Source organism: Malaclemys terrapin, chromosome 14 (genome assembly GCF_027887155.1).
Source record: "Malaclemys terrapin pileata isolate rMalTer1 chromosome 14, rMalTer1.hap1, whole genome shotgun sequence".
NCBI classification, from domain to species: Eukaryota; Metazoa; Chordata; order Testudines; family Emydidae; genus Malaclemys; species Malaclemys terrapin.
The window spans coordinates 28,549,290-28,576,146 of NC_071518.1; positions in this window are offsets into that span (position 1 = coordinate 28,549,290).

The following is a 26,857-nucleotide window of genomic DNA, read 5'->3' on the forward strand; positions in this document are numbered from 1 at the left end:
AAACATGCTAGGCTATCGAGATTCTCTTTTTGGATTACACAGCAACTTTAATCCAAGGATCTCTAAGAGCTTTACAACCTTTGTTTAAACTTCATGAGACCAGGGTGTAGTAAGCAATATTATACCCATTTTACAATTGGGTAAACTTCAGTATACTCAGTAAGGTTAAGTATCAAATGGGTAGCTGTGTTAGTCTGGATCTGTAAAAGCAGCAAAGAGTCCTGTGGCACCTTATAGACTAACAGATGTATTGGAGCATGAACTTTCGTGGGTGCATCTGAAGAAGTGGGTATTCACCCACAAAAGCTCATGCTCCAATACGTCTGTTGGTCTATAAGGCGCCACAGGACTCTCAGTAAGGTTAGATGACTAACTGGGAAGATAGTGCTGCAGTTCTGGCTCCCTGCTTGCTGCTCTAACCACTAGCCCTGTGTCTTCTCTTTTCTTGGTTCCAAGGAGACATTTCCACCCAAGCTTCAACTGCAAATGCCCACTTTTCCACATGCACAGGAAAGTCCAGGAGTAAGCAGTTGATTAATGCACTTCACGTTAACAGCAGTGTAGCCATGAGTCCACACGTTTCTCTTTTGTAAATAGAGAAGTATTTGTAGCTGATTAAGGCAGTCCTAACCCTATGTAGACCAACTTGTAAAAAAAAAAAAAACACCAACCAAAACAGTGATGGTAGTGGTTTTTTGTGTTTTTAGCCACAAACTTATGTAATTGATATGTACCTTGTTTATATTTCTCTTACGATCACTGATGACTATCAATACAATAGTCACAATGGAAGCATTCTTCCTTGTAGTCAGCCTTGGGATTATTATTACTATTAATCCTTGTGATCGAGTTATTCACTGATCCAACCGTTTGTATGGAACATCACCATCACTTCCGTGGCAATGTCACTGCTGCTGATCTGTGACATCGCTACAGAAACAGTCAGCAGCAGCTACATAGAAAAGGAGGAAGCTCCACAATGGGCCTGATCCAAAGCCCACTGAAGTCAATGGAAATCTTCAGTAGGAGTTGGATTGGGCCCTATATTCGTCAACCACTTGTTAATAAATAAATGACACGAAAATCTTCTTCTTCCAGCATCTGTTGAAAACCCACCTTATCTGCTAAGCATTCAGGCTATGAGGACAACATCCAATTTGTTCATTGGTAGTTATGTATCCGATCCGTTTATGGCATGTGGGGCCTCAATCCATCCTTCAACCTTTATACAAGCAAATAGCTGCCTTGAAGGTAACGGAGAACACTTGAGGAAGCTTTGGCCCACAGCCCCAGTCCTACAAACATGTAGGCCCTCATCCTGCAACTGAGTGCACTTGGGTATCTCCCCATTGATTTCAGTTGGGGTGGACTGAAGGCACTCAACTGCAGGATTGAAGCCTTGAGCATGATTTTCCTATGAAAATCAATTGGAGGATTAAGTTACACAAACGCTTAAGTGTTTGCAGGACTGGAATCTTATATTGATATTTTCTGGGCATTATGTCCCCTTATGGTGCTATATAATAATAATGGACATGTAGAATAAGTGCATGACAGTAGAACGGAATTTGTTAAAACATTTTGGGGGGCTGTATTAAGACTTCCATACACAAAGAATACCCAGAAAGGAGGAGCGTGTGCGCGTGCGCGCACACACACACAGAAAGGAAGTAAGCTCTGTTTCAAAAGATTGAATTCAGGAAAAACGTGTCAAGGTTTCTGAAGCTTTTAAACTTTCTCCATCCTCAGAAGAATAAGTCCTTGTTTTGTCTGAAACCACGAACAAACCTCTGCACCAAATATGACTTTCTTGTTTCAGTGTTCTGGGCTGCTCACAGCCTCACACAGTTACCCGAATGCGCCTGCTGTCAGAGCCGAACATGGTGCAGTTCCTTACATTGACTGGTAGTTGTTAGTAATACAAGCAAAAGACATTGCACTGCTGGTGCCAAACCTTTGAACAAAATTACTTCCTTTAACACAACACCACCTTAATTATGTGCTGGGGAACGTAAAGCAGGTCAGACAATTTGTACTGGGACATCATAATTCCATCAGTATAATGCTGACATTAGCAAAGATTTATGAATGGAACGTCATAACTATTTTTTTAGTAAACATATCAAGTTTCACTAATGGGTTTGGGGGGAGGGGGCTGGAAGTACTAATTAGCTTTTTCATTTTCCGTGTACCATCTAAAATGTGGGGAGGAAGTGGTGGGAGTGGGGAGGTCTTGTGACAAAAACAAGCACTCAAACAGTTTAGGTATGGCCTGTAATTCAAGCAGATGTTCTCATATAAGGGCTGCAAGGATTAAAGCCTCTTTGCACATAATTCCATTTTGCTAACTGCTTTCTGTCTGCACATACTTTTCAGAACGTGACAGACTTCTGTTAATAATCAGGATTATTTTTAAAAAGGAGGACAAGTAAAAGAATCCAAAAGATTTGTGCTGCTAAATACTAGGGTCTGGCAGCTTCATTTAGAAATTCCTCAACTTGGTGACTCCATGACAAATTCTAATTTTTTATGGAATTATTATAGCAGTGGCCAATAGAACTAAGGTTCAGTCAAAATGTCCTTTGTAGCTTCTGGGTCCAAAAAATTGCACTCGGTGTAAGCAGGTAGATCTGCACCGAAGGCAAAGGAATTGTACTCTCACTAAGTCCCAGTTATTGATATTTATTTTTATTACAGTAGTGGCCAGAGGCTTCCCTCACTGTGCTGGGTTCTGCAGGTCTCTGCCCCAAACAGCTTACAATCGAAATAAACAGGACAGAAAAGAGAGAGAGTAGAAACAGACAGGTAAGTGATTTGCCTACAGTGGCAGAGGTGGGATTGTAGCCCAGGTCTTCTAACTCCCAGGCTGAGGGCCTGTCTACTAGACCATGCTGCCTCTCATTTGTCTGTCACTTTTAAAAAATAAAAACAGAAAAAGATTTTAAAATGGCATATTGTAAGTTGCCACTGTCAGCAAAACTCGTCCCTGGTAACAACAACCAAATGACAAATTATTTTCTCAGTCACACTGGTGTGAATCCTAAATTGCCTCTTTGACTTCAGGAGATTCATGGTGGACTTACACGCCAGTAACTAAGATCAGAAGGGGAAAATCCATTTCCTGAAACCAACATTAGCTGGACAATGGGGATTTTCAAAAGGGGGAAGAATCGCCGATGGAGCAACAGGGCTACTCCAGCCTTCACATCCCTAGCATTCCCCCTTCTACAGGGTAAGGACCAGAAAACCCACCTCCAGCTAATCCCTCCTGAATGCTATCATGCAAGAATCATCCACAGAATGCGTCTCTGCAACAGCAGCAAGAATTCCCTATGCAGCCTCCTGAAAGCATGCCCCGACTCCTAGCACAATGGAAACAATGAGGGTCTTCCACACCTGAAGAAGTAGGGCAGGATTGCCCCTTAATATGGGTCTGAAATTGGGCTGTGTTGGCCTTCTGTTCAGGGATGAATACACCCTTAGATCTCACAGTCAAGTAGTGCTTTAGATTTTTTTTTTAAATTAAATTTAAAATGATTGACATTTATAAATTGCAGTAACTTTTGTTTTATAAGACTCTCTAATGTAGGTTGTGTAGATTACATCTTTGTCATCATCATAATGGCTCTATACTATGGATTCTGTGGTCTGAGAAAATACAAGCCAAGATCATCTTATCATGGTCTCCGTACTACTGATACTTAATTACTAAAGCAATACAGTTTTAAGCTTACGGTGTTTATAGACCTGTTCACCATATTCTACCTGACGTTGTATATCAAGTCCATGAGGGTCTAGTATTATTAGCTCTCGCCATCCTTTTTATCCTAATAAGACTTTGGAGGCTGTCAGTGGGGTTTTTTTTTTTTAAATCGTCCAGGTAGATAATTCAGTGATACAAGACATGCTTTCACCCTTTGCTGCTGAGTGCTCTGTCTCGGGAACTCTCCAAGAGTGAATGACTGGGACCAAGAGTGAGATGTAGATGTTTGGAATGGTGTTCAGGGTTAACATGATTGACTGCAGCTCTGAATAAAAATCTGCAAAACTACAATTCAGTGTAAAACCACTAGACAATCCCATCACGTGGAGGGAAGAAGAAAATGTGAGAAACACTGAATATTAAACACTTCACTCTAGAACATTTAGTATGAAACACACACACTAGTTTGAGATATAGAAAGGGTTTGCCCTCACCATTAGCAACATATAATAATCAACTTTTCCAAACTTCGGTGTTTAAAGATGGGTTATATATTTAAAATCAATATTTAGACACCTAGTTAGGTGACTTGATTTTCAGAGATTCTGGAATATCCTCAACTCTCAGTGAAGTCACAGAGTTGCCTAAATATTCATGTAGATGCTCAAATTTTGACACCCAAGTTTGAAAATTTTAGCCTATGGCCTCAGTCCTGAGGTCAGACACACATGAAAATGTGGGCGCTAATTTTACAAGACACATGGTGATAAGTGCCTAAGTTGATTACATTGGAATGAAAACTAAATATTAAAGCTTCATCTGGAGATTGGCTTTCAATTGTCCCCAGTCCATTGTACAGCCAAAGAAAAAGCTGGAAAGCATCCAGATGGCCTGGTTCCGTTTCTTTCTAAAAAATGTTTACTGTAAGTAGTAACCAAAGACACCCCTTTCTTCTTGTGTTTCAAATATGTGACCGAAATATCATATCCTTTACTTATCAATAGGCCAGGTGCTGCAGCATCTTTTGTTTATACTCACCTTTCATGTTTCACTAGTGACCTGAAGTTCTGCACAGATGAATCTTCAGATGTACATGTTATATGGGTTTAGGCTTGTCCACTGCATTGTGTCCCAGTTCTGCTGGGGACTTCAAGCCACTGAATACTCAGCAGAGAACAATGAGCTACAGAATCATTGTATTCTTCATTAATATCAGTTATGAATCCAGATGGGATTGGCTGCTTTTGCCAAAATGTTCCCAAGAGGCCTTTGTTTTAGGTGCCTCTGTTTTTGAGAGTCCAACTTGAACCCACTGCTATTTATACCCCTCCTAGAGGGGCATGCAGCGTCTGTACTCTACATACTGCCATAGGATTTGTGCAAGGTAGATGTACCTTTAAAGTAACATCACAGGATACTAAGGAAAGGAGGGACAGCTCAGAGAGAGAGAGAGAGAGAGAGAGAGAGAGAGATCACTCAAACGTGATCATATTTGTATTCAGTTGTAATTACCTGTGTTTGTTGCTATTAAGAAAATCTGGAAGGAGAGCTTATTTTATGCATCTTGGGGAAGAAAAACAGTCACCAAAATATGATTCAAATAGACAATAATATGATTCCTTTCCTTTTTCTAACTGTGCTCATTAATAGCTGCATTTTTGTTTCTAATTTTGAGTACGCTGTAGCATGATACATCAGCAGCAAAATAGCTGTTGTTTGATATAGACATTGTAACCAAAATAAAAGCATTAATCCATTCAACATTTATTTTAACTAGTGTAATGGGGGACTGCTTTCTTGTTTATACAGATCTACAGTCTGCTTACCAGGTTTTGTAAGCCAATTCCGGAGCGGTCTCTGCAGAGTGGAGGAATATAAAATCTAGATTGAGGTCGCTGGAATGAGAACCACAATGACATTTTGAAACTTCTTACAACAGTGGTCCTTAGTGAATCACATTAATTATCCCGGGGCTTGCAGATGGGAAAAGGAGCATATGTGTTTATTTTCTTTTTTTCTACTGTAGATCTTTCTTGCAAATTCCATACTGAGATAAAAAGTTCTGCATTTAAATGGCAGAAGAAAAATAGATTAAGGTAAGGGAGTAAATAGACAGCTTCCCATAAGCAAGAGATAGAGAGAGAACTGGAGAAATGCAGGGAGATGGGATATTCAGAAGCGGCATAAAGAGCAACAGGACCGACTGCAGCAATAGCATTAGGTAAGGCATAGAATCCGAAATGCAGGACCGTAAGGAGCCTCGAGAGGTCATCTAGCTCAGTCCCCTGCACTCATGGCAGGAGGAATAAGTATTATCTAGACCATTCCTGACACGTTTGTCTAACCTGTTCTTAAAAACCTACAGTGATGGAGATTCCACAACCTCCCTAGATAATTTGTTCCGGTGCTTAACTATCCTCACAGGAAGTTTTTCTAAACCTCCCTTGCTGCAATTTAAGCCCATTGCTTCTTGTCCTATCCTCAGTGGTTAAGGAGAACAATTCATCACCCTCTTCTTTATAACAACCTTTTACATACTTGAGGACTGTTGTCATGTCCTTTGTCCATCTCCTCTTGTCCAGACTAAACATTTCCCCCACATAAACCTTAAACAACAGAGGTTCCATCGTTCCTGTCCCTTTCCCCCTGCACCAAATACTTGTGTCACCATGAATCTCGAGATGGAACATATGGATGCATTTTGCATGGGTATGAGGATGCATGGGTAGCATTATCAGATCAGCCACCAGCATTTTCCCCCCAGGCAATGGGCATGTTGCGAGCATAATGCTATTAATTCTACTTCATTTGCTTCAGCTTAGTTTGTTTGCATTGTATCACATAGTTCTTGTGATTAAAAGATACAGGGTAAAACCTTCCAATGCACCTAAGTTCCATTGAAAGTCAATGGGATTTAGGCTCCTAAATCACATAGGCACTTTTGAAAATGTTACCCAAAATCAACAACATAGGTTTGTTTTGTGGTAGGGAAACATAGGGAGGGGATTGGGGCTGTGCATCTCACTGCTGCAACCTTACACCACACATGCAGTGCCAGCTGCCTCATTGTTTTCTTAGTATTTGATTGCACATGGGTGGGTAGGAAGAACCCATGTTTTATGCTCTCTTCTCATAAAGATTATTGTTAGGGCTTGGTTTGGTGACAAACCAAGTTTCATTCTAGCAATCACACGAGTGAAAAATAGATGTTTCGCCCACCTATCCTTGTCAGACAAAGATACTCAGAGCTCTCTCCACGCATCCATATTGTGAGTTATAGTTAGTTCCTAACCTGAAGGATTCCCCCCCACTCTAAAAAATCCATAATGTCTGCTGTGTACAGGCAGGTTGCAAGAATTTCTAACAAGACCCATACTGCTTAAAGCCCCTCTTCTTTTCTTAGATATTTGATCTTTTCAGTCATCATTTTAACTTACAATGTGACATTATGCCAAAAAGAAGGAATTCATACATTAGATTCAATTTAGAAAGTTTTCTTCTCATTGTATAAATGACAGATCTTTAAAAAGACGACGGAAAATGAAATGCAATAAAAATAATTCCATCTTTTGTGGCAGTTTTTTTTAAAGTCTCAGCATAATTATTTTATTCTATCAAAGATTAAGGAACTAGCACTGCAGAACATCAAAGTGTGCTTGGACAGATGTATGAAACTCACCTAAATTTGCAGATTGATTTAGAGAAATCACATTAATCTGGAATAGGAATTTAAAGAGAATGAGTTACGCAGAATACAGATTGAAGGAAAAGACTTTGTTAGAGTTAGAGAGGGACATAAACCATCAAATTAGGATTCACATCTGGATCTGCTTTTCAAACTCGCTAAAGAATTGAAGGATTTCAAATACTGGGCGAAATCCCGGCCTTGTTGAAACTAATGGGAGTTTTGCCACTGACTTCCATGGGGTCAAAATATAATCCATGTGGTTTTTGTTTTACCCATTATGAAGACAAAGGCTATTTGTAAGATTTAGATGCAGTTCTGGGTTTGGATTTCAAACATTTCCAGAGTTTGGGAGTGCTCAGTTTGAAGGCTTTGGGTCAAGTCTGTTTCTGTGGTGAAGGGGATGATAGGTAGATTTGCAGACCTAGGAGATGTAGAAGAAGAGGTCAGGGTCATGGATGATGCCAAGGTGACACCAAGTGGAGACTAATGAAAGATCTTAGTAAAGAAGGGAGCCAGAGGAGACATGAAGTGGTGCTTCAGGATATCCCTCTTAGCACTTATGGTTTTGAGACATTTAAATGAACGCAGACCAAAATGCAGACCTGAGCCTACAGTATTTTTTGTGACTCCTATTTTCCATAAGAGTGGAAGAGATGTGACAATGGATCCACTATGTTTCTCTGCTGGCTTGAACCTACTACCATCACCCCTTTTAGGCAGGAGCCCCGCAGAGCTGGGCTGGGCTCCATACCATGCAGATGATGTATTGCTCTGGACATAGTTAATGAATTCACTCAAAATACTTAGGGGCCATCTATTAAAAGTGATCATTCTGATTGAAAAATCTGACTGAATAGTTCTGAATCGACACAGAACAACTACCTATTACTCTATTGCTTTTGCGATTGGTTTGATAGGATGAAAGCTGGATGATATTTGAAGAAGGTCTTAGGCTCTGATGGAAGGAAATTCCAGAGTCAGAATCTGTCCACCTTTATGTCACAGTGGAAATGACATGTATTCTCTTAGGCTTTTGCATAGGAAGACTGGAGATTTGGGTTGAGTTTAGCCTAGGATCAGAGTCCATTTCAATTTGTCATTGTCAAAAAGCGCTGGGTATTAGTATTAATTATTATTTTGCATGCCCTCAGACCAGCAGATGAGTGGATTTTATACATAATAAAATATAAATGTCTGCATATTCACTTGTTTCTTTAATTGTCAGATCTCAGTCTAATACAAAACGGGGGGGGGGGGGGCGAGGTTGTTATTGGGCCTACTCTATTTACATGGCATGTGAATGTAGTGCTGAAAGCACTTAGGATGTGAGCCTAAGGGAATTCAATGAGTGTTTAATACCCTTAGGCTACTTTGAAAATCCAAGCCCTAGCCCGTGTGTTTCTGCTAATAGTCTTTGCATTAGTTAGTATGTGGATGCTTGACTCTGTGGTGCCGAGATCTTATTACCGAGTCTTTTTTATTTCTAGACTGACTTTTCTGGAATGTTAATAGCCAACAAACCTAGAAGAGAAGACAAGCTCAATAGGGGGTTCTGCCTGACAGAATGTTTTTTCTACTGTTTATTTCTCTATGAGTTTTTACTGTTTATTTCTCTGTGTGTTTTCTTATAACAAGAAACTTTGGCTTGCAAGTGTGGGCTAAAGATTTGGCAGGTTTCAATCTATCTTGACTTCAAAAGGACTGTAGAAGGAAACGGGCCTTTCTCATTGACGACTTCACAGTACTATCTTGTGAATGCCGCATCATCACATGCTGTGAAGGGGAAACAAGTCCAGTAATACTGACCCTTCATGAGTTATTTTAATCCTTTGCAGCTCAACCCTGAAAACATTCAGTTTGAAAGGCAAGTCTTTAGGCAGCTAAATACTACTGATGTGCAAACCTCAAAGATGTCATAGGGCTGAATTGAATAGGCATGCATATTTTCAGATGCTTATCCACAATTCTCCAAAGCTCTTTGGTCTGCAGATTGGCACTGGATATCAAGAATACAGGTTTCTTAAAGGAATTCCAGTGCTGCTTTCAGCAAAGAGAAAACTATCTCAAGATCGGAATGGTGGTTTAAGAGTGTTCTATCATTCTAGGTACAAGAGTAGGGATGGAAGGTAAGAAGTCTTGAATTCCCTTCCTGGCTTTGCCACAGTGTGGCACTCTCTCCCTGGGCCTCAACTCACCCGTCTGTAAAATGGGATAAGAATCCAAACATTCAAGTTCCTATCCAAATGTAATCCTATCTCTGAAACCTTTGTGATCACTAATTAATTGCCGTTCATCAAGACAAGAATTGGAACTTGGCAAATAATTCATAAGCAAGTCACCTAGTTTTCTGTTTTCAAACTCATGAAGGGATCAAGATTTTTTTTTTAAACCCGCTTGTTATGTTAACTTGGTCAAAAGCAGTTTGTGGAGCTGTTTTGATTGATCTCAGAGGTAACATGGTAGATTTCTATTCCCTGATTGGCTCTGTAGCTCTCTTTGAATCAGGCTTCTTGGGTGAACACTTGAAATTACAAATCCAAACTTTGTTCCTTGAAGATATTCTACAATGTTTGTTTGATGTTTGCTGTGGTAGAAAATTCATTTTCTGACATATTTGTAGGATGTGAACAACAAAAGAACAAAAACAGATTAAGCAAATAATGTTATAAATTTGAATGAATATTGGTGGAAATTTTTTTTGTAGTATTCATCTAGATCCAATAAGAATACTCATGTGAAAGGATGTCAGGTGCTATGACCATGAAAAATGATACTGCTGATTCATGTCAGCAGTCAGAAGAGGAGGGCTCATTAGCTCCTGACCACACGGAAAAGAGTTTGCACGTTCCACCTGGGAAAGGAAGGAACGGGGTGACACAGTGGATCCTCTGGAGAAAATCTGCAAAAAGAGCACTCTCAAGGGGAAGCTCGGGCTCCAGTTTACATTTGATTATTCTGAAAACTGAGAGTAAAGGAATTCCCCCGTCCCACTCCACAGGGTGAGTTTTGGACACTAACTTAATGTGTATGTGCACATGTTTGGAGAGCAGGATGTGGAGATGCCTATACATGACATCTATTGGTCCCTGAAAGAGTAAGTGAACATGTGCCACAGGCATATGCCTTGGGAACAAATGCTAGCTGTAGAATATCTGTTTTTACAGCACATTTATAGAATTGTTAGAAATGGTGAGTTATTGTAACGCCAACCGACCCTGGTCGTCGGCAGCTGGGATCAAACCTGAGGCCTCTGGAACTTAGTGCATGAGCCTCTATTGCATGAGCTAAAAGCCAACTGGCTGTTAGCTAAGGCTGTAGAGCAGACTCATTTTCTCTCTCTCTCTCTAAGGGCTGGTCTACACCCGGGGGGGATGTAAGATACGCAACTTCAGCTACAGGAATAGCGTAGCTGAAGTCGACGTATCTTAGATCGACTTACCTCCCGTTCTCACAGCGTGGGATCAATGGCTGCAGCTCCCCCGTTGACTCCGTTACCACCGCTCACCCTGGTGGAGTTCCGGAGTAGACGGAAGCGTGTTCGGGGATAGATATATCACGTCTAGATGAGATGTGATACATCGATCCCCGATAGATTGATTGCTACCCGCCGATCCGACGGGTAGTCTGGACGTACCCTAAGTGGTCTCGGTGTCACTAGATGGGACAGAACTCCAACCCAGATGGTGTGTGGGTTTCATTATCACCATAGTATTTGAAATGAGGCATCCCCAAAAGATGTAGCTGAATATCCATGCTTTTCATATGTGGTCTCCTTACTAAGTAATTTCTAAGGGGCACAGTATCATAAATTAAGCTGATGAGACAACTGCATAATACTTGTGCTTGAAGGAATGCTTGCATAATACTGGCAAGTAGATACATGGGGGCTAACATGTCCTGAGCCCTAGGAAGACTAGGTCTTGCTGCTGAATAGAAGTCAACAATAGGAGACGGCTTGTGTCCTCCCAATACTGAAAAGAGAGAGCAAATCAGAATAGGAATCCTGGGATGAAATCCTGCCTTTATTGAAGTCAATGGCAAACCACCCATTGACTTTGATGAAGCCAGTATTGACTTTAATCGTTAATTTAACAAAGAGAGGAAGTGAGTTGGTTTTTAGAAAAAATGTTGTCGTGCATTTTTAGCAGTGGCGTTTATTGTGCTGTAAAGCACCCACATGCCTTGGTGGAAGAAAGCGTATTTTAGAAATAAAGTAGCATCATTAAAGATAGATCATCCCCAATTGGGACAGAGGAACCATTCTGAAAGGCAATAAAAATTCAATTAAATCATTTAAGATTTTACAGATGGGGAACAGATTCACAGAGAGGTTAAATGATTTGCCCATTGTCAAACAGAAAGTTGGTAACAGAGCCAGGAACAGGACCCAGACCTTCGAAGTTCTCAGCAAATGCCTTAACAATCAAACTATACTTCCACCCCTGAATGAATAAGCCTGCACATAGGATAGGAGAGAAGCTGTCATTATGCCAGCAGATGAGAGAACATTGAACAGAGGTATCCAATAACAATGTTGTATAATATAATTTGCATAGCAGCTTTCATAGAAATTGTATCCCGGGATCTTTACAGAGTTAAATAATACAGTTAGAGAGTTAATAGCAGAGTGAAAGAGAAATTAAGTAGTATAGGCAAAGAGGAAAAGAAAAGGTATTTCAATTGAGGCATGAAAATAAATGTAGGCAATAATTAGCACTTATGCAATGCTTTTCATCTTCAAAATGCTGTACAAATATTATTTTACTAATTTGCACAACACCCCTGTAAGGAGGTAGACTATTCGATTATAATATATTATTTAAACTTTTTCCAGATGGGAAAACTGAGGCAGAAAGGTTAAATTACTTGGTTAAGGTGGGAGTCTGTGTCAGAGCTGGAATTAGAGCTCTGGAACTCCTGGATACCGGACTTGTAGTTCTGTGTCCTTCTGCAGGTGGAGAGTTGATAAGGCAGATCCACACAGGAAGCTATTCCACATAGGAGGGTTCTGCAGAGCAGAAGGCTCTCAGAATTGCAGTAGCCCAACTATGTGAAGAGGCAGAGAAGCAGATGGGGAGAAGCATAATCAAAGATGACATGCTGAGCTGACTGAAGCACCTAACTGAATGGAAAATTCCACTGGGTTGATCAGGGCCCCCCTGAAAAACAGCCAGGCAGGGGACAGGTTTCAGAGTGGCAGCCGTGTTAGTCTGTATCAGCAAAAAAAATGAGGAGTACGTGTGGCACCTTAGAGACTAACATTTATTTGAGCATAAGCTTTCGTAGCCCACTGAAATTTATGCTCAAATAACTTTGTTAGTCTCTAAGGTGCCACATGTAATCCTCATTCTCCAGGCACAGGAGACAGTCCTGCAATTGCAATGCAGCTTAAAAATACTGACAAAGCAGGAAATGGAGCTCATTAGAATCAAGATTTATTTTTATTTATTAATATTAGGCCTATTTAAAAGGCCTGCTTAATCCCAAATTGGGTGAGGGTGTTTTTAGTTATTTATATCATGCTATAGGTGTAAAGGGCACTTTACAGACTAATAAAAAGAGAACCTGGAGCCTCTTGTACAGAGTTTACCACACCTGATCCTGCAGAGAGTTAAGCATATGAGTAACTTTATTCACAGGACTAGTCTCTTGCTTGCCTTTGCTGGGTTGGGTCCTATGGGCTCCAATCTGGAAGCCTTACTCCCATGAGTAAACACGACAGATAGGAGTAGCTGCATGACACACATGACAAGGATAACAGAAGCAAGGGGTTACCTGATTTTGTAGTGTCAGCTCTGCTTTGTTTATGGCCATTTAAAAATGTTTATTTTATAATTTTATTTGGAGTAGCCAAGTGAGTCAGTTGGCACTAAGAAGACGCTAAAGGAGGCGGTTTTGGTGAATGATTTAAAGGAGAGCAGAGAAGTTGCTTAGCACTCAGATTCTATTAGCATGGATGTACCTATCTACAGCAGACCTGCTTCCTCTGTTTGCAGCCTAAATATGAAATCACAAAGAAATTACAGTTGGGCATTAATCTAGATGGTTTTACATAACATGCACTCTGTATGACCTTGTTTTATACTGTGCTAGAAACAATGTTATTTTTGCATTTTTAAGCATTTTCAGTGGGAGTAAAAGAAAATAATGGACAGTATATTGCATAATGTTGCGCCTTACCATCCTGATTGCCCTAATCACACTCCTATTCTGGAAGGTGGTAATGACCACTGGGAACGTGTAACCCTATTTGACTGCCTATAAACATTTAATGTTCATTAAACTTTATTAGGATTGTGGGTACAGCCAAATCAGGGTGGCAAATTAAGAGTGCAAACCTCCAAACATGTCCGTAACTTTACTCATCTGAGTAATCCCATTAACGAAATAATCTTTTGTCCATGTATACACACACACACACACACATACATTCAATTCTAAATTCAATCCACAGATACTGTGCTTGTTTTAGCCTAGACAAAGTTCTGAAGTAGCTGTCCCTATATCGTACTGAACAGTTGAGGAGGAGAACTATAAATAAAACTAGTGTTTTTAAAAAAATCCTTACTGGAATTATGCCTCTTGTTACAGTCTCTGGGTCCTGTGCTCTCCTGGTTTGTCACATTCATAATCAGATCTCCTAGCCAGGCCTGAAATGACTTAATCAGAAAATTACTGAAGCTATGGGTTAGTTGGAGTGCAACATTTGTAGCCTTATTTTTCGTCCAGAGCATAGAACACAATCAAATTCTCATTGAAAAATAAGGGGAAATTTAGCTGTTGACTTCAGTGGGAGCAGAATCACAATCACAGATCCTGTTCCAAGGCCCCACTGAAATCAATGAGGGCTTTCCAAAAAATTCAATGAGTTTTGAGTGAGCAACAGTAAGTGGGGAAGGGTTGCAAGTATTGAAGCAGACAAAGGAAATAGACATGGGTATCATAAAGCCAAGGTCTACATCCCCAAGACATCTCTGTATGAAATATCTATCTTCCTCTTAGCGCTAAGTGTGTTATTTACTATTATTTATTTTTCATGTGCCAAAAGGTAAATTAATCCATTTATTTTGAAAAGCATGTTTTTATTACATTTGGAGTAATTTCCCTTGAAAAAGAAAAATGTTTCTTAAAACCATGGGCAGTAAAACTAGATTTTTTTTCTGTTTACATCTGAGTGAGACTGTGTATCATTATTCATGCATAATCTGATTCCAAATTCTTCCTTGTTTACAATTTGTTTGTGTATTTTCTTATGTAAGCAAGAATTAATACACGCAGCCATGAAAGAAATATGCTATATTATCTTTTACTGCATTTCTATAGAAGATGCTATATGTCTTCTTTAACTTCCCAATGACATTCAAAGCAGTCTGAGGAAAACACAAATAAATACACACATAAAGACACAAACTCTAATGGGAAAGAGAAATAAAACACAAGACCTCTACTAAACATATGTAATGGAAGCATGGAAATGATAATCAGAAGTTTGGAGTCTGCCTACCACTGAGATTTACTTAAGGGAGGTATAAGTGGCATGCAGGGCCACAGTCAAACAGTAGACACAGCAGTTACGGCTTGTTTTCACTCACCAACTAGATAGTAATTAAAGACTCAGTTCTTCTTTTTCACTTCCCTGTTTGGGAAGACAATGTCATGGTATTGTACTCGCCTCTAAATATTAGCACCCTCCAGTGTGCACTCCCAGTAACAGACTGCCTTCCTTTCTCTTTCACATTATCCTCCAACAAATGCTAGAGCCCACTGGGTGTGTATGATCAAAGGCTGGCACCAAAAGGTTGGCGAGATCTGAGGCGGTTCTAAATCCCACTGGATTCAAGGAACAAAAGGTAAAAAGGCATTGCTGGCTTATTCTGGTAGCCCTGACTCATGTCATTGACTATTTGCACGTTGACCTTTACATCCACCACATTTCAACTTCATCTTTACCAGCCTCGCTCAAACTTCTATTGCCTCCTTTCTGAGAAAATACTCACTCCGTCTACCCACATTTGCTAATTCTACTGCCAGTCTCCAATTTCCTTTCGCTCAGCAAAGTTCTGAATGCACTAGCACCAGCTTCCCTCAGTACAACCTTCCTGGCTACTTTCATTCTGACTTTCCATCAGACTTCTTTACCCAAGGAAATTGCAATGCCTGAGGATTTCAATTTGGTTTTTTACCCCTATCATGTTCATATTTGCAGCAGAGAGAGACGGCACCCTACTGTCCTGTGATTTTGGAGGCAGTCCTGAACACCTGATTTTAGGACAGAAAACAAATGTGACTTTCACAGTGCTGAGAATGCCCTTCTTTGTGTGGTTAATGATCTACTTTGTCTCTTTGCCATTTAGTTAGTTCTCAGTATGCTTCAGTATTTTAGATTATTTGTTTCACAAACCTAATAGTTGTCATTTAAGTGTAAATAACAATAATATTATCAACATCATATGCATTTGGATTATTTCTGTTTTAAAATTTGGCATTGTTGTGCAGATAGTGTGTCTGTGACAGACGGTATATACATTTAAAACAAAATAAATAAAAATAAAGCTTTTTAATTCTAACAGATTCCACCATGATTTGCAACTTTACATCCAGCACGGCTGAATGCAGCCCCACATGGGCAGCAAACAACCACACACTGGCCAATGAATGTAAAAGTGTTGGAGAAGGGAATTTTTGATCAAGGGCACTGGGACAAGTTCCTAGTCTAGAGCATCATTCTCATGTACAGTGGTTTAAATCAGGAATAACTATATTGAGATCAATGGAATTATATCAATGTACAACAAATGTAAGGTGAGGTAAGAGCTAAGTGCCTAGTCCTACAAATACATGCCTTGGGGCCTCTAATGTCCATGCTGAGCAGAAGACAGTCGTCTTCAAGATCTTATTTGAAGTGTATTTTCTGTTCACACTCATTCTCCCCTCTCACAGCCTGATCCAAAAGCCATTGAAATCAATGGAAAGACTCCTTAACTTCAGTGTGGCTAGGATCAAGCCTGTACATTGGTGTAAATCCAGAGTAACTCCATTTGAGCTAATGTTGCAAATGGGAGGAAAATAATCTCGTTTAATTCCACAGTTAGATGCATTTTTCAGTGACAGAGTTTTATTTAGGGGAAACAATGGCTGTGTTCTGTTTAGTCTTTCGAAGCCTAGCATAGTCTTTCAGCTGTGAACTGAAAAGTAGCAGATATAAAATACTTGTAGTGATCTGTGATTTCTGACTCCATTTAACAATATCTTTATTTTGTATGATTGTAACAGACCATATGTAATTTAATCTTTTTTTTTAAGCATTAAACCATCAAAGGAAATTTTCAAATTCAAATATAGGAAAGATAAAATGTCTCAGAAAGAATTATTATCTATAGTAATAACTGGGTTGTAAAGTTTGACCTTATGAATCAAGTAATGTGATGGCCTTTGGAAACCTGAGGCCTATGGTATTTCTGGGTCTGCCACAGTGTCCCTTTGAATGTTCTTCAAAGATATAAAAGCTACCTAACCTGTCTTGCAACTAAAATAAAAGTTTATTCCTGCTCATCTATTCGCGGATCAAAATCCAAGAGCAATTGTGACTTAACAAAATCCAGACCCCACTCATCTTTGTAAAAGGCAGTTCTGAATTTCACGTTCAGAATTCCACCCTAAATCCAAGCTTTTTAAAAATTCCACTTATTCTAGTCTATATTTATTATGTGTTCAGAAAGGTGAGGACATATTCAGTTATATATTTTCCCATTAGGTTATCTGACTCATGCCTTTGGGAGGCATTTGGGGTAAATGAATTAGGAACCTACATCATATTGACTTTCTGTGAGACTTGGGGGCTCCTATGGGCCTACATCATTTTTGAAAGTGGTAATTTCGACGCTTTTGAAAACTGTACCCTTGGCACACTAGCTACATAATAAATAGCAATCTAAAATCCAAAAAAAGAATATCCAACTACTTTACAATGATGCAATACAGTGACAGGTAATGCATATTCTTAAAGCCATTTTCTGCCCTTGGAAGCACACACACACACACACTGCTGAGGGCAAAGGGTCTCCATACAATTCAATATAAATCACACAAGGATATCAAGACAACACTAACATGGAATCTTAACGATAAGCACTGTAAATTCTATGTCTCGGCAACGCCCAGAACCTCAGAAGCTTCACTGTTTATTTTCCAGCACATATTTTTGGTGTATACAACTTGAATTAATATTGGCTTAGTCTAATTAAGGTGAAGCTCCCAACAAGGCATTTGAGGAGGAGGAGTCACTTTTCCTCACTGTCTTACAATATAATCAAGACTTTTAGAATGCTCACCTCTTAATATATTCTCAGGTAAGTGCAAAACATAGTTCAACCTTAACTATGGTGGTGTCTCCATCATACTAAAGCTCATTAGCTATGTTCTTTCCTGGCAAGCAAGTCTGAGGGCATTTTTGCTTATTTTAAGAACTCTTTAAGTCGTTTAGAGGATTAAGACCCTGGTCCTTCAGGGTATGTCTATTCAGCTGCTGAGAGTAAGGGTACTTCTCACTAGAAACACCAAAGTGGTGCAGCTGCAGCGCTGCAACTGCGTCGCTGAAGCGCAGACACTTACTACAGCAACACTTACTTCCATCGCTATAGTAAATCCACCTCTTCAAGAGGCAGTAAGAGGAATTCTTCCTGTCTACACTTAAGTTGACTTAACTACATCTCTCGGGGGATGGGGGTGGGGTGAATTTTTTACACCCATGAGCAATCTAGCTAGGTTGACCCAAGTTTTAGGGTCCTCAGGTCTTGCAGCCTAGTTTGACAGACTTGTGCTAGCGCGCTAAAAATAGCAATGTGACTGTTCCAGCTTGGGCTGGAATTCAGTCTCTGAAGACCAGGGAGGAGAGAGGGCTTCAGAGCCTGAGCCTGAACATCAAAGCAAGGGCTCTCCGGCTATTCTTAGCATGCTAGCTCAAGCCTTGCTAGCACAAGTCTGTTGACCAGGGCTGCGAGACTCTCTCCCAGCAGGTGTGTAGACATACCCTCAATGTTCTTTAAGTTAAAGTTAAACAAATATCTAAGTGGATAACTCAGATGTGTGCACTCTTCGGAGAACTGCACATTGGCTATCTGAAACCAGCGTGGGGTAGAGTCAGGAAGGCATTGTGGTCCAGTGGTTAGACAAGGAAACTCTTGGGGTGAAATCCTGGCCCCATTGACTTTAGTTTCTATTCTGATCTTTCCCACTGACTTGGGCACTAAATCTCTTTATGCCTGAGCTTATCCATCTATAAAAGTGAAGCTCAATTAATGGTGCAAGGCTTAATTAATTCTTTATAAAATACTTCAGGGGATGCCAATGGAAAAGCATTATATGTATTAAGTCATAATTACTGATTTGAACTGTATATCAGTAATACTTGCAAGATAAAGCACATACCGACTCTGTCCCTCTTATCCAGAGACTTACTCCCTTCTGTTTTCAGCCCCAGTTCATAGAAACAGTTCAGAGGAAAATTTGCCCATTGTCAGTTATTGCCTCCTTCCAGGCTCCCTGCTGGTCCTTTGCACTGATTTGATTTAACTGCAGCAGAGCAGGACTGGACCAGAGCAGTAAGAGTTGATGTCACATCTGCCTGAATTAATAAGGTGATAGACTCAGCATGGTACTGTAAGGTGAGCTGAATGGGTCAACAGATGGGTACCACCACCATGTTTTCCCATGGCTGTCTGGGATGGATCCCCACAATTCAGCTTTTTGGGAAAAGCTCCTTGCAGTCAACTCAGATTAATTTCACATTCTTGTTTGGCATATATGTTAATATCCTTTATGAGGCCTTAACCTGGAAAGTCTGTTGACTCTTGAAGATCTAATACATGTCATATGTCTTTAATGAATGACTGCCAGGGCTGTTTCTTTCACCTTATTTATCTCCTACTCATGACATAAATATATCAATATACACTCTCCATTTATTATGCATGTTGTGCCTCCACACTGCGTCACTTTATCTCCACATTATTAATGGTGTTCCTCTATTTTAAAATGTTTTATTGCTTAATACTTTAATACTCTGGTCATATCTTTGTCTTTTTCACTAGCCCATTTTTTTGTCTTCAGTCAATGAAAAATGCTGGTCACTAAAAAATGATGCTCATAACTCTATTTTTGAAGGTACACAAAATATAATGTGCATATCTGGCCATTATAAGAATATGGATTTTGTAGGTAGGCAGCATGTCTAGTGGTTATAGCTAGGGACTAGGCATCAGGAAAGCTGAGCTCTATTCCTGACTTTGCTACTGCCTTGCTTTCTGACTTGGAACAAATTTTTAAAAGTGGTCTCTAATTTCAGGTTTCTCAGTGTTTGCTTCTGGTGCCCTGTGTGAAGGAGGCAGTCAAGCTGGCCCTACCCACCCAGCAGAGGTGGTGCTAGCCTACTGGGGCCCTAAGCAGGAATATTTGTTGCTTCCCCCCCTACCCACAACACATAATAAAAAGTGAATAGCTCCGCCCCTCCCTTTTGAACTGCTTGCGGCCCTAAACAATTGCTTAGTCTGCTTATGACTAGTGCTGGTTCTGCCACCCAGAGACCCTTACGGAATGTATGGTAATGGTCCTACATGGCACCCATGAAGACTCAAGGGAAGGAGTCATCGAGCTCCGCAGAGTGGGGCGGATGGTTAAGACAATGGTTACCCAGAAGCAAGCAAAATTTCTAGTGCCCAGGTTAAGGATATGTTTGAAGATCTTAGCTGAATTGGCTTGACTCAAGTCTACTTTGATATTTTGCAAATTCTGGGTTCTGGCTCTTCATATAGCTCTTAAGATTTCCAGGGGACAAAATGCTTAAAGAAACTGCTCCAAACAAGCCCACGGAAACAGGGATGGTAAACAGCATTTGGTAGATGACCTCCATGAGGAGACAGGAGCACCTAGGATTATGTAAATATTGAGGCCAAATATGACCTGGATTGACAAAAAATGGTTTTTGTATGTATTGTGTATTATTACGTATTCTCAAGGAATGATGGTCTAAAAACATAACTGGGGCTCCTTTGTATACTGGATTGAGGACCCTGAGACTGGACTGAGGATACCGGCTTACTCTACCCTGTTAATGCTGAAAAAGAATGAAGAAGCTGGACCTGCTTCCTGAAACTAATCCCAGTTCTCTACTTCCTTTATCTTCCCTGCACAGGTTGAGCTTCAGCATGCCTCACTAGATGAATCCTATTGAGAAAAGCTGGGGTGACATGTAATTGTGGCATGAGAAGCATATAAAGCTGTGGATATCTTCAAACTTCTCAGGGAAGTGCGACCAACCAACCAAGCTTATGGTTAAGTACAAACAACTTCAGGTCAGTAGACATTCTGGTTCCTTTCAAGTCCTGCTGAGGTTTGGGCATCAGAGACACTGGATTAATATTTAATTGTTAACAAGTGACTTTCTGCGGGTAATGAGGTGGACTCCAGCCATAAAGCAACTGTTTTTCTGCAAAAATGGCCTTTGCTAGGAGACAACAATTCAGAAGGCCACTGAGTCCTGTTCTCCCAGTAGGCCTCGCCTTACGTTGTATTTGTTCTTGTTATTAAAAAGAGGACTGAGCCAGCTGGTATAAATTGGCATAGTTCTTTTTCTTCAATGAATAATGCCACTTTCCATTAGCTGAGGATATGTCCCAAATACTTATGATCAATCATAAGCAACATCATCTTGTCAGTGGGGTAAGATGAGCCTAAAACCTTTTTATTTCTGACTGTAAATACCTGGTCCCTTCTCTAGATCCCTTTCTTATTCACTGTGACTGGCCCCGGGTTTTGGCTCTAGGTCCTGGTAATACCATTTAATACTGACACAGTCAGGTACAGATGGATGAAAATCATGGATATTGTTTAGGTCATTGGCTCTCAAACGGAGGGGGTGGGGGGGAGTTAGGCTGGAAGCAATGCAAGCACATGGACAGAGCAGTGCACAGGGTTTAATATAGTTCCACTTGTTCAACATAACCTACATTCAGCTTTCACTCTTTGCTAATGACCCTCATTCTTGTAGACCCTACCTCAAGGTCTCCTACAGGAGTCTAACCTGCTTCTTGTAGTTCCATCCTCTAACTGAGCTCTCTCAGCCCTTTTTATGAGGCCCAGGTCTTCACCAGGCTAACACCTGACCCCATAAGCCCCATCCCCTCAGACTGGGAGGCAGCTAATTATGGCCCAGGTGGGGCAGCCCTACTTCCCCTTAAAGGGGCCAAGGGTGAGAGTTCCCTCACCCCACAAGGATTATTCAATGTTTTAGAAAATGATCTTTTTGGTTGTGTGTTTTGCAAAAGAGAAACCTAAACTATCTATCGGGAATAGAAAAACACATTCCCTAGTCACAGCTCTCCAAAAATTGGGCACCGCATTGTGCCACCCTATGTGCAACATACGGTATTGGTTATCCTCTCCCTTTCTCCACTCCGTTTTCATGATTTCTCTGTATTTGTTTATCACTCTGCTCAATTTTTCCCCTATTTTTTCTTTTCTCTTTGGCCTATCTTTGCTCTTTGGTAACAATCTCTCCTACCTGGAACTTATCACTTTCAAACTCATGATGCTGAAACGTGTTAGGCTCAGTATCAGTGGTTCTTATTGGGCCCTGCTCCTCTCATGTATCTGTAACCCATTGGTGAGTGTTATAGGTCCTCCTCTGTGCCACTTATTTGACAGCCACTATCTTGGTCTACAAAAACAGGGACAGCAATAGGGACCTGCAGAGCTAAAAGCATGAACCCTTAATATTTCTACTGTATTTTCTAAAACTGCTGTAGAATTCTAAATAGCCGAGGTACAGCTAACATAGCAAAGTCTCCTAATATCCTAACACTGTTATTGTCTAAACGTCGTGAGAAACCTAATTTGTCTTTTCCCAACAGCTCTGACCTTGGGTCACTTGGCTATCTAGGAAAGTCAAGTGAACCATGAGGTATCCATAACCACAATAAAAAAGAATAAGCACAGTAATGCCCATTTTTGTTAAAGAGAATTATCACTGCTCCCCAATGCTACCACTACATACTTTTGCAAGACAATATCAGACATGCTGGGTAAACAGTAGGATGTTCTCTGTGGATGACTGGTAATAAACTAAACAACAGAATTTAAGACAACTAAATGTGCTGAATCTTATGCTCAAGCTTGGTAGTTGAAGAGGACTCCCCATACCTTTGTCCAAATTCTCCTTTAACTAGTTAAACTTTAGAGTATACAGGGTATCTGCTCTGAGCATTCACAAATCAATTAGAAGACTTGTGTGGCAGAATACTGTACCCCATTTGTTCTTAACCTGAGTGGTTAAGCAATATTCAGGGTCTTGTGGGTTGTTTCCGTTAGGAGAGGAAATTGATGATGGAGTCAGGTAGTTCTCTGATACAATCCTACTGATTTACAAAGTATGTACATAAAGTCCTGTTACTCTGAACACAGTAGGAATTAAACAGCAGGAGACAGTTTGCTTTCAGTTTCAAGCCTCTTTCAGCCAGCACTCTACCCAAAAGCGCGTTCTCTAGACTTTTTCTCAGGGTCATGCTCCCAGTGCCTGTTCTGGCTATACGCAAGTATGGTTCTCAGAACAAACTCTTTGCACACCAGATGAATGGAGTGTGCAAAGCCACTCCAGCCTCATATAACTCTGGCTGCAACCACTCTGAGGTCATAAAATAGTTACACTGATGGCTTCAGAAGGCAGTCCCATCTAACCTGAGGAAGGATACTGTTTGTGATGCAGAAGAGAGGCCTTAAACTTCATGATGGGTGAAAGAAAGGAGTTTTCCAAACAGCTCTTTGAAGAAATCTCAGAACGTGGTATGTCACTCCAGTGATGTGGAATTTGACATAGAATGCTCAACCTCAACGTTGCATGTACTATGCACATGATGCTGCAGATACAGAGACTACAAGTCTCGTCAATTTACAAAACTATGAGGTTTTCATACTGAGACTTGATTGTCCCAGGGTCACGAACTTTTATATAATAGACACAAGGATGGTTTGGAAGCTGAAAACACCACAGATTATTACAATGACGATAACACTAATGCTGAAAAGATTTCCCTACTTTGAATGTAGACCTGAGTGACTCCAGTCGGTGGGGGCCTCCTGGCTGGGAGCCTCTCTGAGCATGGACAGATGGCAGACAAAATGCAAGAGTGACACAAAAATCACCACCTGTCTATCCATATATTGATTAAATCATATTAACCTTTGAATGATCAATACCAGTGTCTATTTTTTGGGCTGTCTGAGCCTGCCTCTTTGCAGGCCACCTTTCAAACACACAAACATAAAAATCACCATAATTAGAGGAAACGCTATAAGTTCATTTCCGTGAAGGGGGGGAAAAAAAAGGAGTTTAAAGACTAGATGTTTAGACAGCCCTGCAAGCCCCCTTGTGACCTTACTCTGATATTTAACAAAACATTAATCTTCTTGCCAGCAATTATAAAGAATACAGCGATGTAGCTGGGGCTCAGTGAGTGAGTAATAGTAATTCCATTGTTCTCTTTTATTTATGCCTTGGCTGTACCAGGCAGATGAGGTAAGTTGGGGCTTTTTATATGTTATTATTCTGAACTGGCAATACATAAAGGCTGATTACACAAATATCTGTCTGTTTCTGAGGCACTGTTTCACACCTCCTTCCAGCTCACGATCAAAGCGTTTCAACATTTTATTATGAAATCATGAAATACCCCCTTAGTTTGCATATGAATTATAGTCTTTTTTTTTAAATACTGGTGTACAACAGTGACAGTGCCTTTTGAACTGAGGAACAAAACAAGGTGTTACATATTACTTCTTGAAGGCAGTGACTTGCTGAATAATTCGGTTTGCTGGAGCACAGTCCAACCTCTCTATTGAATACAAAAGCTTTGAGAGCAAAGAGTCTCTCTCTGGCAACCACAGGCCAATGATTTTGTTTCAGTTTGGGGAAAAAAAAAACAGGACCCACTGTTAAGCATCAAGTTGAGAAAAATATGTTTCATGTAGCCATATTTATAACTAACATAAATGATCTTCCCTCTGCTTCTCCAGACTGCAGGACTTGTGTATGCTAAGAACAGAGCGCCCTCATGTAAATGAAGAGTAATTTAAATAGTGTCACTCTCCATTTATTGACATAGTTCCTTGCATCCCAGAAGGTTCCAAATTGTTTACAGATATATGCCATAAAGAGCCACTGAAAAAAACAGCCACAGGGCAGAGCGTGGCAGGACCCAACAAACTGTGAGCAGAAATTCTGGTCAAGGCATTCGGTCAGAAATTCTGGTCAACACTCACCTCTCATGCCACTGAATCTATCATATTCTCTCTCTCTCTCTCACACACACACACACACACACACACACACACACACACACACACACACACTATAAGGACTCATTTCACCAACATGCTAAACTGCATGGTACTCATTTTGTCTACCTCAGAAAGATGAAAAGCTAAGATGCGAACCTCTGGTTCCAGGAAGTATATATTTCAAAGTTTCAAACGTGAGATTTGAGCTTACTTCTGTGGAAGTTAAGGCAAAATTCCCATTGAATTCAATATGAACTCCAGCAGACAGTAAGCTACATTTGCCTGTAGGACATTCCTTCTTATCATACAGCTAATCAATCAAAGATCAGTAATTACTTTTTCATCTGGTCCTGAGCATATTTTCATGTTTTTCTTTGAAGTGGCTTCATTAATAACCCATTGAGGTACTACATATGTTTAAGGGTTTTTTTAAAAAATTGCTTTACAAGACAGACACACACACACACAGTAAACAATTTCAAAGCTACAATAAAGAAAGTTGTGACTGGCTTTAAAATCTGTGAATCTTGACTATACATTCTGCTGTCATTTAAACCTCTGGTACCACTATAAGTAAGAGCAGAATTTGGCCAATAAATATTGACCTGCTTTATTTATAAGGCTCGTCTCTCCCCTAATTTACTACTTTGATTGGTAAGACAGATTTGGACCATCTCCTTGAATCTGATAATGTGTCAGTGAGATTGTCTCCGTGCTTCATTACATATCTAAAGAGTGATGGACCCAAGACAAGCTCTGACCTGGGGACTTTTGCATGGGCATGAAGAGCAGGGGTACACAGACAAGCCAGCAGTTTGATTTATAATATTTTCTCTTTTAAAGATGATATTTTTATATTAATGGAGGCTTTCACAGCATAAGTCATAAGCAAGTGGCCAAATAAATGACTACAATAATTATTCTCTTTGTAAATAAACTACAGCTTTTGTTTCTTGCATAGAGTAAAGATCAGATTCTCCCCTTGAATAGTGCCTTTCTCCTGGGATAGCCCTGTTGACTACAATAGGATTCATGGAATAAGATACTATTCAACAGAGTCAGGATATCAGAATCTGGCTCTGAGTTAGTATGGCTACAGTCTGACTGTGCCACCACACACTGCATTGTGGCTGTGAAATCTCAAAATCCTTCACGCAGCCAACTAGAATTTTCCTGGTCACCTATGTCTGTATGAAACTAGACATGTTTCTCAACAGTCCCTAAAATTTGAGACCAGTCTAAAGTCTTCATGAAATCATACAGCTTATTGCATAGCCCACCAAATCAGGAAGAAGTGGTGGATGAGGCATTTCTAGAAAAAATAGCAGAAATAGCCAAAACACAAGACCTGGTAGTAATGGGGGACATTAACTAGCTGGATATCTGTTGGAAAAGTACTATGGAAAAACACAAAATTTCCAGTGAGTTTTTGGAACATATTGGAGTCAGCTTTCTGTTTTGGAAAGTGGAGGAAGAAACCAGGGTGTCAGTCATTTTAGAACCGATTCTGACAAACTGGGAGGCAGGGCCGGCTCCAGGCACCAGCACAGCAAGCAGGTGCTTGGGGCGGCACGTCTGGCTCTTTGGCGGCGAGTCCCTGCCGCTGAATTGCTGCCGAAGGATGAAGTGGCAGTGGTAGAGCTCCCGCCAAAGTGCCACCGATCGTGGCTTCTTTTTTTTTCCGCTGCTTGGGGCGGCAAAAACGCTGGAGCCAGCCCTGCTGGGAGGAATTGGTTGTGAATCTGAAGGTGAAAGGTAATTTGGGTATAATGACCATGAAATGACAGAGAATCAAAAAGGAATCCTACAAAAAGTGAAAACATGGATGAATTGCTAAGGAGGAGTACAAAAGAATAGCACAAGCATGTAGAGATAAAAATCAGAAAAGCTACGTCACAAAATGAGTTGTATCTAACAAGGGACATAAAAGGCAATAAAGAGAGGTTACTTACATACATTAGAAGCAAGAGAAAGACAAAGGAAAGTACATGTCCTCTACTTAGCAAGGAAAGAGAGATAATAACTGATGACATCAAGATGGCTGAGATGTTTAATGCTTATTTTGTTTCAGTCTTCACTAAGAAGGTTAATGGTGACCAAATACTCAACATTGATATTAACAAGAGAGAAGGAACACA